At 42.9% G+C, this 12414-nt stretch overlaps 1 pseudogene; it reads left to right on the forward strand.

The window, feature by feature from the left end:
• The first annotated feature begins 525 nt into the window (after window positions 1-525).
• On the forward strand, window positions 526-599 carry LOC122445705 (annotated as a pseudogene).
• The last annotated feature ends 11815 nt before the right edge of the window (window positions 600-12414 follow it).

Genomic DNA, 12414 nt, shown 5'->3' on the forward strand with positions numbered 1-12414 from the left:
GGAAATGGAAATACAAATCATGGAGAGAAGGTACTGCAATGCATGTAAGTTTCAGAGGACTTCACTCCATGTTACACAAAGAACTCCCACAGCTTGGTAAGAAAAAGACAGGTAACCTAATAGAGAAAAACTGCAAAAGATTTGAATAGGCTCTTCACAAAGGAATAAACTGAAATTGCCTATGTACACAAAAAGATGTTCAATCTTATTAGTAATCAAGGAGATGTGATTAAAGACCACAATGTGTATTACTACATACCACCAAATTGTTAAAAACATAAAAAATCTGGCAGTGCCAACTGTCGGTGAGGACGGGAACTCTCATTTACTGCTGGTGGGAATCATAAGCTATTGCTATTTTGGAAAAAAGAGTCTGACATTATCTAGTCAACTTGAAAAATTTCATCCCTATAACCCAGCGGTTCTACTCAAAGGGCATATTTGCAAGAGAATCTGTGGACCTGGGCATTTTTCCAAGAGATAGACGAAAATCTTCAAAACAGTGTTGTTTATAAAATCCAAATCATCGCTTCTCGGCCTTTTGGCTAAGATCAAGTGTAGTATAAAATCCAAATCATCAAAATAGATCAACAAATTATACAGTCAAACAATAGAATATAAAATGAAAAGAAATGAACTAGAGTATAAGCAAAAATATGAATCTTACATTGTTCAGTGAAAAACAAGCAAGATACACTATTATCTCATTCTTATGAAATTCATGAACAAGCAAAATTATACACTATGTTCAATATATATGTATATATGACATATATATGACAAAATTATATCACTTAAATCAAGAATATGCTTTCCACAAAAGTCAGCAGTAGTTACCTCTCCTCTGTGGAGGAGAAAGCAAATATTGATTGAGGAAGCATGTGGGGGTGCTTTCAGGGAACTCATGGTATTACATCTCTCAACTTAGGGATTTCCCTGGCCGTCCAGTGGTTAAGACTCCACATTTCCACTGCAGGGGGCTCAGGTTCAATCCTTGGTTGAGCAATTGACATCCTACATGCCACATGGCTAAACAAAAGACTAAATACATTTCTTAACTTAGATGGTGGTGCAGACGTGTTTACCTGTATCAGTATTCATTATAACGTATATTTTATGTGCCTTTCTTACATGTAGTATATTTTGTAAGATAACAGAAAAGGAGAAGAAAAGAAAGTAGACAAGAAAAAAAAAGGAAAGAAGGAAGGAAGAAAAGATGGGAGAGAGGGAAAGAGAAAGAAAGGAGTGAGGAAGGCAGAAAATGAGAGTGATCAGAGGCAGAAACACCGCAGCTGACCACAGACAGGCTGGTGACTCAGCTTTGATCGAGCAGTTGAAGCAATCCCCTAGGGGATGGCAGAATAAGAGGGAGGGAGCCTTGGTCCCTGAATGACCACACGTAGCTCAGTTGGCCCCCAACCTCCCAGTCCACCAGCCTGGGCCCTCACCTCGGAGAAATAAATGTCCATCTTCTTAAATCCACCATGTTGCAAAATGTGTTTGTTACACCAACATTACCTTCCTACCATAACTAATACAGCTATCTATCTGCAAATCAGGAGATTTCACATAAAAATTCAGATTTCTGTTGAAAAATCGGAAGCTCTAGAGAGCCTGGACTGTATTCTCCTAAAATAATCTTCCAGAGCCGGACGAGGGGTGGCTGTCCCCTCAGGGGGCCGTGTAGTGATGGACAGCTCACCAGAGCCCCCAGCTGGTGCATTGCTTTATGGTACCGGCCTAGCTTCTGAGAAATTTGCAATCTCAGCATTAAATGCATTTTTTTTTTTTTCCCTTCTATTTTTTGGCCTTGTGGCACACGGGATCTTACCTCCCCAACCAGGGGTCAAACCCAGGCCTCCTGCAGTGGAAGTGCAGTGTCTTAACCACTAGGCGACCAGGAAAGTCCTAGTAAATGTTCTTTCATCAATCTGTTCTGTGCCACAGATTTCATCCGCTCCCCACTCCCAAGATTTCTCCCAACCTCCTCGTTCCAGCACTGCATTCTCACCCCTGCACTCACGTGCTCCCGGAGCCCACTTCCAAGCCCTGGCCCCACTGGGCCCCTTGCCCAGGAAAGTCAGCCTCCTCCTCCTCTCTGCTCAGGCAGCCACACACACACACACACAACAGCTCCTCAGGGCCCAGTGACCTGCCATGCTCTGAACTGCTAGGACACAAGTTAATTGTCTGTGCTTCTCAAAAGATCATAGAATGTCAGAGCCAGAAAGAACCATAAGAAAAGGAGATAAAGAGTTGTAATGAGTGTTTGAAATGACAAAACTAATTAATGGTCAATTTCTGGATGGAAAAACCTAGACTTTCCTATACTTAGCCCTTTTCACTCCATCTCATTCATTAACTTATCAAAGCCAGAGCTTTACAAGCATTTTTTTTAAATCATAAGGCACAGTTGGAAACCAATTTTACCTTACAACCTTGTACACACACACACCCCCACACCCACTCATGTGCACAAGTACACCACTCATAAAACATAAGCAGTACTCTGATATTTTCTAGTCTATTCTACTTTTTAATACTGTCCTTAACCTCTGAATACTTTTCATGACCCATAAATCGTTTACAACCCACAGTGTGAAAACCAGTCTGCTCCGTGATTCCTCCTTGGCCAGGTGGCAAGGAGCTCTGCTTGCCTCCAATCTTTGATCAGTCACTTAGGGCACTCTGAGGCCTTGGGAAAATTGCCTGACTTCTTTGAGTCTCTGTGTTCTCACCTGTAAGATGGGATAATAATGTTCACTGAGTTGTAAGGAGTCAGTGTATACAAGTATTTTATCCAGCACCTCGTACATAACAAGTGGTCTATAAACAGTGGCTTTGTCATCAGTTTTTCTTTATTGTTTTTGTATCGTATTCCTCAACTGCATGGCAGTTTTCATCAAAACATCATGGCACCCTGAGAGCTGCTGTGTGCCTACTAGGATCTCAGCAAGTACATCAAGGATAGTATCCTGTCACCTCTTTAGTCTTTGCCTTTAAGTCCCAACTTTAGGAATCAGCTGGGAGAGTCCAAATGGAAATGAGGAGGAGGAAATGTAGGAAGAAGGGAGGGGAGGGGCAGAGTTTTCCCTCTTCCGATACCTGTGATCAGGAGCCACCCATCCTCCCAAATATTGATTTAGAGGCTGGCAGTACTGCAAAGAGTCTTCAAGATGACCAGAAAAAGATTCCTCATGTAGGGCCCAAAGAGGACATTGCCTAGCAGCCACAGGAAGGATGGGTTAGAACAGTTCCTCAATTTGAGCAAGGGCAATTTTGGGGAAAGCAGCTTTTTTTGGGGGGGGTGCATCTTATGGCATGTGGGATCTTAGTTCCCCAACCAGGGATCGAACCCATGCACCCTGCACTGGAAGTGTGGAATCCTAACCACTGGACCACCAGGGAAGTCCAAGGGCAGCTTTTAAAAATTAAATGCACAAAGACACATGGATGTGTGCACATACCTACATATGCACACACTGAGTCATCTGATGAGGGTAATAGTATAATATGGTGCAACAGCCCCATTTTACATATGAGGAAGCTAAAGTCCACAGAGTAACTGACTGAAGGTCACAGGCTCACCCGAATTTGAGCCAGGGACAGAGTTCTTTTCTCAGCCAACACCTTTCCCCTGTGCAACCACCAGCTAGCTGCATGCTTTCAAACCTCACTCAGATGCCCACACTACCTCTCTCCCCAATACAGTCAGGTTACCCATTGGGAAGTTGCGGCCGTTTAACCTTCCATTTCAATTTTTTTTGTAAGAATCCAAGCTGGTTTTGGTTAATTTTTGTTTTTTAAATTTCTGGGGAAAGTAACATTGATGACATGATGTAGAAGTAAAACCAGTCTACCAAACTGCGACTCTTTGTGACCCCATGGATTGTACCTGCCAGGCTCCTCTGTCCATGGGATTTCTCAAGCAAGAATATTGGAGTGAGTTGCCATTTCCTTCTCCAGGGGATCCAACCCAGAGATCAAACCTGTGTCTATTGCGTCTCCTATGTTGGCAGGCGGATTCCTTACCACTGAGCCACCTGAGAGGCCCCAAAGCATCAACAGTGGAAATATCTCTACTGGTAATCTTTTCTGAAGGCACCGTGTTGGCCATGTAAAAATTGTCTCTCTCCCCATCCTCACATTTGCCTCATTTGATTCAGGAAACCAGGACATAACCGCCAAGCTATTAAAATATGGTTGAAGCATTGACTGATGAGAAACCAAGTAATTTCATCGGCAGCTTGCACTGCTGGCTCCCCACCCAGCCTGGGGAAACACTGATTATTCAGGCCATAAAGTACAAGCCAGGCCCAATCCACTCAGTCTGCAAAATGCAGGAATTTTTCATCTACTGGAGGCTGAACAACAGCCCGGGCTCTAAGTTTCTAAGCTTTCGTCAGTTTAAGTTAGGACTCTAATGCAATTTTAATAGGTAGTGGTTTTATTTTGTATCTAATGAAATCAACGGAGCGTGAAAATAGAATCAGAATTTGGAAGATAATGAGTCTGTTAGCCTGGCTGCAAGCGTCACTGAGCGAAGGTACAGTATTTAAGGTAGGAAGAACAGCCCGCTTCCGAGGAGGCTTTTATTAGCTTCATTAGGTGGACATCAAATGAATGATTTCATAGCAGATCTAATTAACCAAAGAATGTGCAGAGGCTGCATCTTCTTCCTGATAATTGGGCATTTAGACGCAAGGCATATTAGCTACCTTAGAAATTCAGCATACAGATAAACTTGATAGATTCTTTCTGGGAAAAGTTTCAGTGCAGGGGGCATTTAATAGCAGAATTTTAAACAACTCGAGATAAAAAACTTTCTAACCTTTTGGCTCCTAATGTTGGACCAAGGACAATGGTCGGGTCCATCCCTTCCTCAGCTACCAGGAAAGGCAGCATCGATGGACAGAAATTTTGCGGAATCCCTGGGAAATGGCTTGACTGCCGGAAAAACAGCAGGAGAGAAGGCAGTGCCAGAAAGTGGACAGAAGTGTAGGGTGCAGGTCTGCCTAAAGGAGCCCTGGAGAAGTTGTGCCAAAGACAAAGGGCTGTTCCAAGGTGAATCACTGGATGGCAGAGAAAGCGGCGAGGACAGTCAAGGCTATGGGCAGTGCCCACTGAACCAGAGCCAAGGCCAGCCGGCCAGAGCGAAGCACTCACCCAGAATGCGTACCTCCTACTGATGGCCAGGCTTCCCTCATGGCTCAGTTGGTAAAGAGCCCCACCCACTTATTATGAAACCACCAGCCTCTTGTTTCTGGAAAACAAAGCCACACATAGGCAAAGCCAACTCATATCTCTCATATCCACTATTGAGAGCTGTGGGAAATGGTCAATCAGTACAGAAGAGAGATTAATTAAATCTATGATCACCAGTATTAAAAAAACAGAAAACAGAAGGAATGCTGGGAAAGACTGAAGACCACGTTGATGATTTTAGAGGTAGAGTCAAAATCTCCCAGAGTATATAAAATAAAAAGAAAAACAAATTTAACAAATAGGACAGGAAAGTAAAGAAGGACAATATTCATGCAGTTTGATGCGTGTCTGATAGTAATTCCAGTAGGAGTGCTGGTCATTACTGAAGAGAAAAAATAATCAGAAACAATAATAAAAGATCCACTCAACGGAAAGACGTGAATTTTCACATCGAAAGCTCTCACCAAACAAGATTAAGGACAAAGACCCAAACCTGGAGACACTTTACCAACATTTCTCACTCCAAAGATAAAGAGAGAAAATTCTAAAAGCTTTCAGAAAAAAAAAAAAAAAATCAGACTACCAAAAAGGAAAAAAATCAGGCTTTTTTAAGCAACACTGGATTCTAAAAGACAATCATGAAGTATATTTCATAGTCTAATGAAAAATAAAATTTTTGGAGAATTTTATGCCATGGCAAATTGAGTTAAATATTAGAGTAAAATAAAATATTTCTAGCCTAACAAGTACCAAAAGATTTACCATGCACACACTTTATACGAAAGAACGAAAGAAGCAAAATTAAAGGAAATAAATCTACATCATGTAATGGGCAACCATTGATTATGATTACATAAAAGTTGATGTTATTATTAGTGTCCCCATCTTTTAGATGAGAAAACTGAGAAACAGAGAGGTAAAGTAAGTTACTTGAAGTTACACAGCTAAGAAAGAAATGGAGTTGAGATTTGAACCATGCAACTGCCTTCCCGAATCACCTATGCTTCCGGCAAAAGCAATGCTTTTATTCCTCCAATATTTTTAAGTGCAATTGGTTTTGAGAATCATAGCTTGTGCCAAAACGGATTTTAAAGATTTAGGTAGACTGTCACAATAATGCCCGCCCTGTCCCCTGATTCACATCCCCTGGGTCCACATCTTTTTGCAGCGTCACTTTGACACCCCCATCTAGGCCTCCATCTCCCCACTCTGTGTCTGGGCTGACCTTCTTTGCTGCTTTGAGCAAGAGAATGCAGCTTGTGCCACTTTGAGCCTAGGCCTTAAGAGGTCATGCAGTTTCCAGTCTCCTCCTCTCTGAAGTCCTGTGACCCGCATGGCAAGAAGAACTCCAGGATGAAAGCTCAGGTGGAGAGACGGGCCAGCGTCATAGGTGTCCCGGCTGAGCCCAGCCCCTGGCTGATGCCCCGGAGAGTGGGACTCACGAGTGCGCATGCGCCAGACCGGCAGCCCACAGCCCGGTCAGCCCGCAGCACTGGAAACGGTCCCTGGAGGCCACTAAGGTTCACGGTGGTTTGTCAACAGCAGTAAATAACCAGGACAGAGCTCTGATAGCACAGCCCACTAATTTTACAGCTAAGGAACTAGAGGTAAAGTGATTCACCATGTCCTTAAAGATGAAATTAAGATAGAGCCACTGTGACTTGCCGGCTGACCCAGACAGAGAATAATGTCCGTGCTAGCACTGCGGGGTTTGCATCCACGCTGCCCTGGAAGGCGAGCGGCCACCTGGGCGCAGGTGCAGGTGCGGGTGGAGCAGAGTTCCAGCTGCGGGCTGCAGCAAACTCACCCTCCCCTCCCCTCCCCTTGCCTCCCCTTCCCTGGGAAATCCTCAAGCTTAGTGTGGGAGGGTCGGCGGTGAGGGGCGGAAAGGGGCCAGTCTGCAGATGCTGGCGGAATCCCCGCTGTATCCGCGGTATCCGTGGAGCCTGAGCTCAGAGGCTGGCAAATGGGAGAAGCTTCAGCAATCATGAAAGGGATCCCCTCTCCATCACCTGAGGCTGAGCTGAGAAGCTTCGGAGTTGGGGTGATCCTCCATATCCATTCTCTTCTTGGGGACAAGGCGGCCTGAGGAGCCCCAGACCTGCCACAGCTGCTGCCCTGAGCTGTTTGGCCGGCAAAGCCAGACAGGCCTGAGCTGGGGGCGGGGGTCAGGGGACACTATGAGACAGGAAGGGAAGTGGGGCGGATCATGTGGGGGGGTCTCAGAGGGGTTCAGCCCCACCTCTCCTGCAGGGTCCTGGCGTTGTCTCCCTGAAAGCTTCTTTCCAGTGTCGACCACATCCATCCTCTCCTGTCTCCAGCCTGCCTCCCTGATGGCACAGAGGGAACTCTTGAAACTTGTATCAGCAAAAATAGGACAAACAGCTCCCCCACCCATGAGATTTCTTTTCCCAAAACCACAGACACCTGTACTATCACTTCGCGCTTTCTTTTAAAAAATGACTCACTTTCTGACTTAAATAAATGTATCCTCGTTCTAAGCAATAATACCCATGACACTGTGGGCTTGATGTGCTGTTTATAGTTTTCCCCAATATACATTAAAATAATTACATAACTGAAAAATGTAAATGTTGTTTGTGTGCCACCTCAGATCATCCCACTGACTCGATCACACTCTGAAACCACATTGAGAACCGTGTCACAATACTTGGGATGCAAGAAACAGGAATGGAGTCTGCTATCAGCAATGAAAGATTTTACCAGAAAGCTATAGGGGTGGTTGGGGGGAGGGGGAAGGCAGTATCACAGGAGAGAGGAAGGCAGAAGAAAGTCCCAGACCCCGAAAGGACAGAGCCAGTCTGGTCAGTTCTGGACAGAACACAGTCTGAAACTGTGTTCCAGCCCCACCCAAGCACACCCCCACCGGAGTGAATGGCCCCAAGCGTTTTCTGTCTCTATGTCAAATCAAAAAGTGATTCAAATTCCAGGGAGGGAATTCCATTCGTCCTACTTGGGGCCTTCGCTCACCTCTTAGCTGTTGGTTCAGGTGCAATTATAATATGGATGTTGCACCATCCAAAAAAACCACCATCCACTCTTGCTTCCCTCTTAAAATTGCCTCTGCAGGAATATTCATGGGTAGAATATTTCAACAACTTTACACTGAAGATGGAAATAGTTATGTGTCTTTTCCTCAGAGTTGGTTCTTTGGGGGAATTTTTATGTTAATTAGTTTGATGTTGGAGTCTTTTAGGAGGAAGATTGGGTCAGAGAGGACATTAACAAAATACAATTGTCCAGTTTTTTAAATAAATCCAATTTAAATATATTAAAAGTACTTTCATCATCACAATCTACTGATCACCTGGACCCAAAAGAAATTCCTTCTGTTTCACATTTGAAGACCAGCTGCTCCTCCTCATTTAACTAGAAAGCTCAGAGCCAAATTTTGGTCCACTGACGGGAACTGTGTTGGTTTTTAGCCTCACTCCTTTTTTATATATTCATACTTGCTTTTCTTCTTTCCATCACTCCCTCCTAAATTCTACCTACTTCTTTTTATGCCATATTGCTTGTTTTTTGTATCCTTCAAAGGTAAAGATACATAAGCAGGATATATAACAAGCTGGGAGGTGATGATGAAGATGCAGAAGCAACACACACACATGACAAAATGTTAAGATGGGCTTCTCTTGGTCTCAGTTTTGCCCAAAGTCCCACATGATCAAGAACAAATTAACAGGTTGAAGAACACAGAACACATTAAGATATCAAAGGCTTATTTGTTGTTGTTCAGTCACTAAGTTGTGTCTTACTCTTTGCAACCCCATGAACTGCAGCACACCAGGCTTTCCCGTCCACTATCTCCCTGAGTTTGCTGAAACTCTTGTCCATTGAGTCGGTGATGCTACCTAAACATCACATCTTCTGCCACCTCCTCCTCCTTTTCCCTTTGATCTTTCCCAATCTTTTTCCAATGAGTCAGCTCTTCCCATTAGGTGGCCAAAATATTGGAGCTTCAGCTTCAGCATCAGTCCTTCAAATGAATATTCAGGGTTGATTTTCTTTAGGATTGACTGCTTTGATCTCCTTGCTGTCCAAGGGACTCTCAAGAGTCTTCTCAAACCACAGTCTGAAAGCATCGATTCTTCAGCACTCAGCCTTCCTAATGGTCCACCTCTCACATCCATGCATGACTACTGGAAAAACCATAGCTTTGACTAGCCAGACCTTTGTCAGCAAAATGAAATCTCTGCTTTTTAATATGCTGTTTAGGTTTGTCGTAGCTTTTCTTCCAAGGAGCAATCATATTTTAATTTCATGGCTTCAGTCACCATCTGAAATGATTTTGGAGCCCAAGAAAATAAAATCTGTCACTGTTGCCATTTTTCCCCATCTATTTGCCATGAAGTAATGGGACCAGATGCCATGATCTTAGTTTTTTGAATGTTGAGTTTTAAGCCAACTTTTTCACTCTCCTCTTTCACCTTCATCAAGAGGCTCTTTAGTTCCTCTTCACTTTCTGCCATTACAGTGGTGTCATCTGCATATCTGAAGTATATAATCTTTCTCCTGTCAATCTTGAGTCCAGCTTGTGATTCATCCAGCCTGGCATTTCGCATGATGTACTCTGCATATAAGTTAAATAAGCAGGGTGAGTGACAATATACAGCCTTGACATATTCCTTTCCCAATTTTGAACCAGTTCATTGTTCCATGTCTGGTTCTAACTATTGCTTCTTGACCTGCATACAAGTTTCTCATGAGACAGGTAAGGTGGTCTGGTATTCCCATCCCTTTAAGAATTTTCCACAGTTTGGTGTGATCCACATAGTCAAAGACTTTAGCATAGTCAATGAAGCAGAAGTAGATGTTTTTCTAAAATTCTCTAGCTTTTTCTATGATCCGACAGATGGCAATTTGACCTTTGATTCCTCTGCCTTTTCTAAATCCAGCTGTACATCTGGAAGTTCTCAGTTCACATACTATTAAAGCCTAGCTTGAAGAATTTTGAGCATTACCTTGCTAGCATATGAAAGGAGTGCAATTATGCGGTAGTTTGAACATTTTTTGGCATTGCCTTTCTTTGGGATTGGAATGAAAACTGACTTTTCCAGTCCTGTGCCACTGTTGAGTTTTCCAAATTTGCTGGCATAAGGAGTGAAACACTTTCACAGCATCATCTTTCAGGATTTGAAATAGCTCAGCAAGAATTCCATCACCTCCACTAGTGTTGTTCACAGTAATGCTTCCTTGACTTTGCACTCCAGGATGTCTGGGTCTATGTAAGTGACCAACCACTGTGGTTATCTGGGTCATTAAGAGCTTTTTTTATAGAGTTCTTCTGTGTATTCCTGCCACTTCTTCTTAATATCTTCTGCTTCTGTTAGGTCCACACTGTTTCTGTCCTTTATTGTACCCATCTTTGCATGAAATGTTCCCTCGGTGTCTCTAATTTTCTTGACGAGATCTCTAGTCTTTCCCATTCTATTGTTTTCCTCTATTTCTTTACATTATTCACTCAGGAAGGCTTTCTTATCTCTACTTGCTATTCTTTGGAACTCTGCATTCAGATGGGTTATCTTTCCTTTTCTCCTTTGCCTTTCATTTCTCTTCTTTTCTCAGCTATTTGTAAGACCTCCTCAGAAAACCATTTTGCCTTTTTGCATTTCTTTTTCTTGGGGATGATCTTGATTACTGCCTCCTGTACAATGTTACAATCCTCCATTCATAGTTCTTCAGGCATTCTGTTTATCAGATCTAATCCCTTAAATAATCTATTTGTCACTTCCACTGTAAGGGATTTGATCTAGGTCATATCTGAATGGTCTAGTGGTTTTTCCTACTTTCTTCATTTTAAATCTGAATTTGGCAATAAGGAGTTCATGATCTGAGCCACAGTCAGCTTCCAGTCTTGTTTTTGCTGACTGTATTGAGCTTCTCCATCTTTGGCTGCAAAGAATATAATCAATCTGATTTCAGTATAGACCATTGGTGATGTCAATGTATAGAGTCATCTTTTATGTTGTTGGCAGAGGGTATTTGCTATGACTGGTGCGTTCTCTTGGCAAAACTCTATTAGCCTTTGCCCTGCTTCACTTTGTACTCCAAGGCCAAACTTGCCTGTTACTCCAGGTATCTCTTGACTTCCTATTTTTGCATTCCTAAGTCCCCTATGATGAAAAGGACATCTTTTTTCACTGTTAGTTCTAGAAGGTCTTGTAGGTCTTCATAGAACAATTCAACTTCAGCTTCTTCAGCATTAGTGGTTGGGGCATAGGCTTGGATTACTGTGATGTGAATGGTTTGCCTTGGAAGTGAATCAAGATCATTCTGTTGTTTTTGAGATTACACCCAAGTACTGCATTTTGGAGACTCAGTCAATAAAGAGTCTGCCTGCAATGCGGGAGCCCTGGATTCAATCCCTGGGTTGGGAAGATCCCCTGGAGAAGGAAATGGCAACCCATTCCAGTATTCTTGCCTGGAGAATTCCTTAGATAGACGAGCCTGGGAGGCTGCAGTCCTTGCAGTCGCAAAGAGTCTGACATGACTGAACGACTAACCCTATACTGATATGGCCCATCATATAAACATATCTGAGGACTGCATTTTGGACTCTTGTTGACTATGTGGGCTACATCATTTCTTCTAAGGGATTCTTGCCCACTATAGTAGATAAAATGGTCATCTGAATTCAATTCACCCATTCTGGTCCATTTTACTTCACTGATTCCGAAAATGTTAGTGTTCAAGCTTGCCATCTCCTTTTTCACCACATCCAATTCACCTTGATTCATGGACCTAACATGCCAGGTTCGTATGCAATATTGTTCTTTACACTGGACTTTACTCACACCATCAGACACATCTGCAAATGGAAGGCTTATTTATTACTGTAATATTTGTAAATATAGCTCTTACTTATTTAAAAAAAAAAAAATTGGCTACACAGTATACAGGATCCTAGCTCCCTGACCAGAGTTCAAACCCTGAACCCTTACAGTGAAAGCACAGAATCTAACCACTGAACCACCAGGGATGTCCCAACAGCTCTTTTCAAAGTCAAATAAAACTGAAATTTAGAAAATTTTTTAAAAAAACAAATCAATAGGTGTCAAATACTGCCCAAATTTCACAAGTTGGTACTCGGTGACCCCCTCCCCTTGTACAAGTCTTGCCAAAGAGGGGCTCAAAATTTGCAATCCTTGGCTCAGTGCCACCTGGAGGGTACTAAAGGGGTGAAGT

This window comes from Cervus canadensis, chromosome 7, assembly GCF_019320065.1.
Source record: "Cervus canadensis isolate Bull #8, Minnesota chromosome 7, ASM1932006v1, whole genome shotgun sequence".
Lineage (NCBI taxonomy): Eukaryota > Metazoa > Chordata > Mammalia > Artiodactyla > Cervidae > Cervus > Cervus canadensis.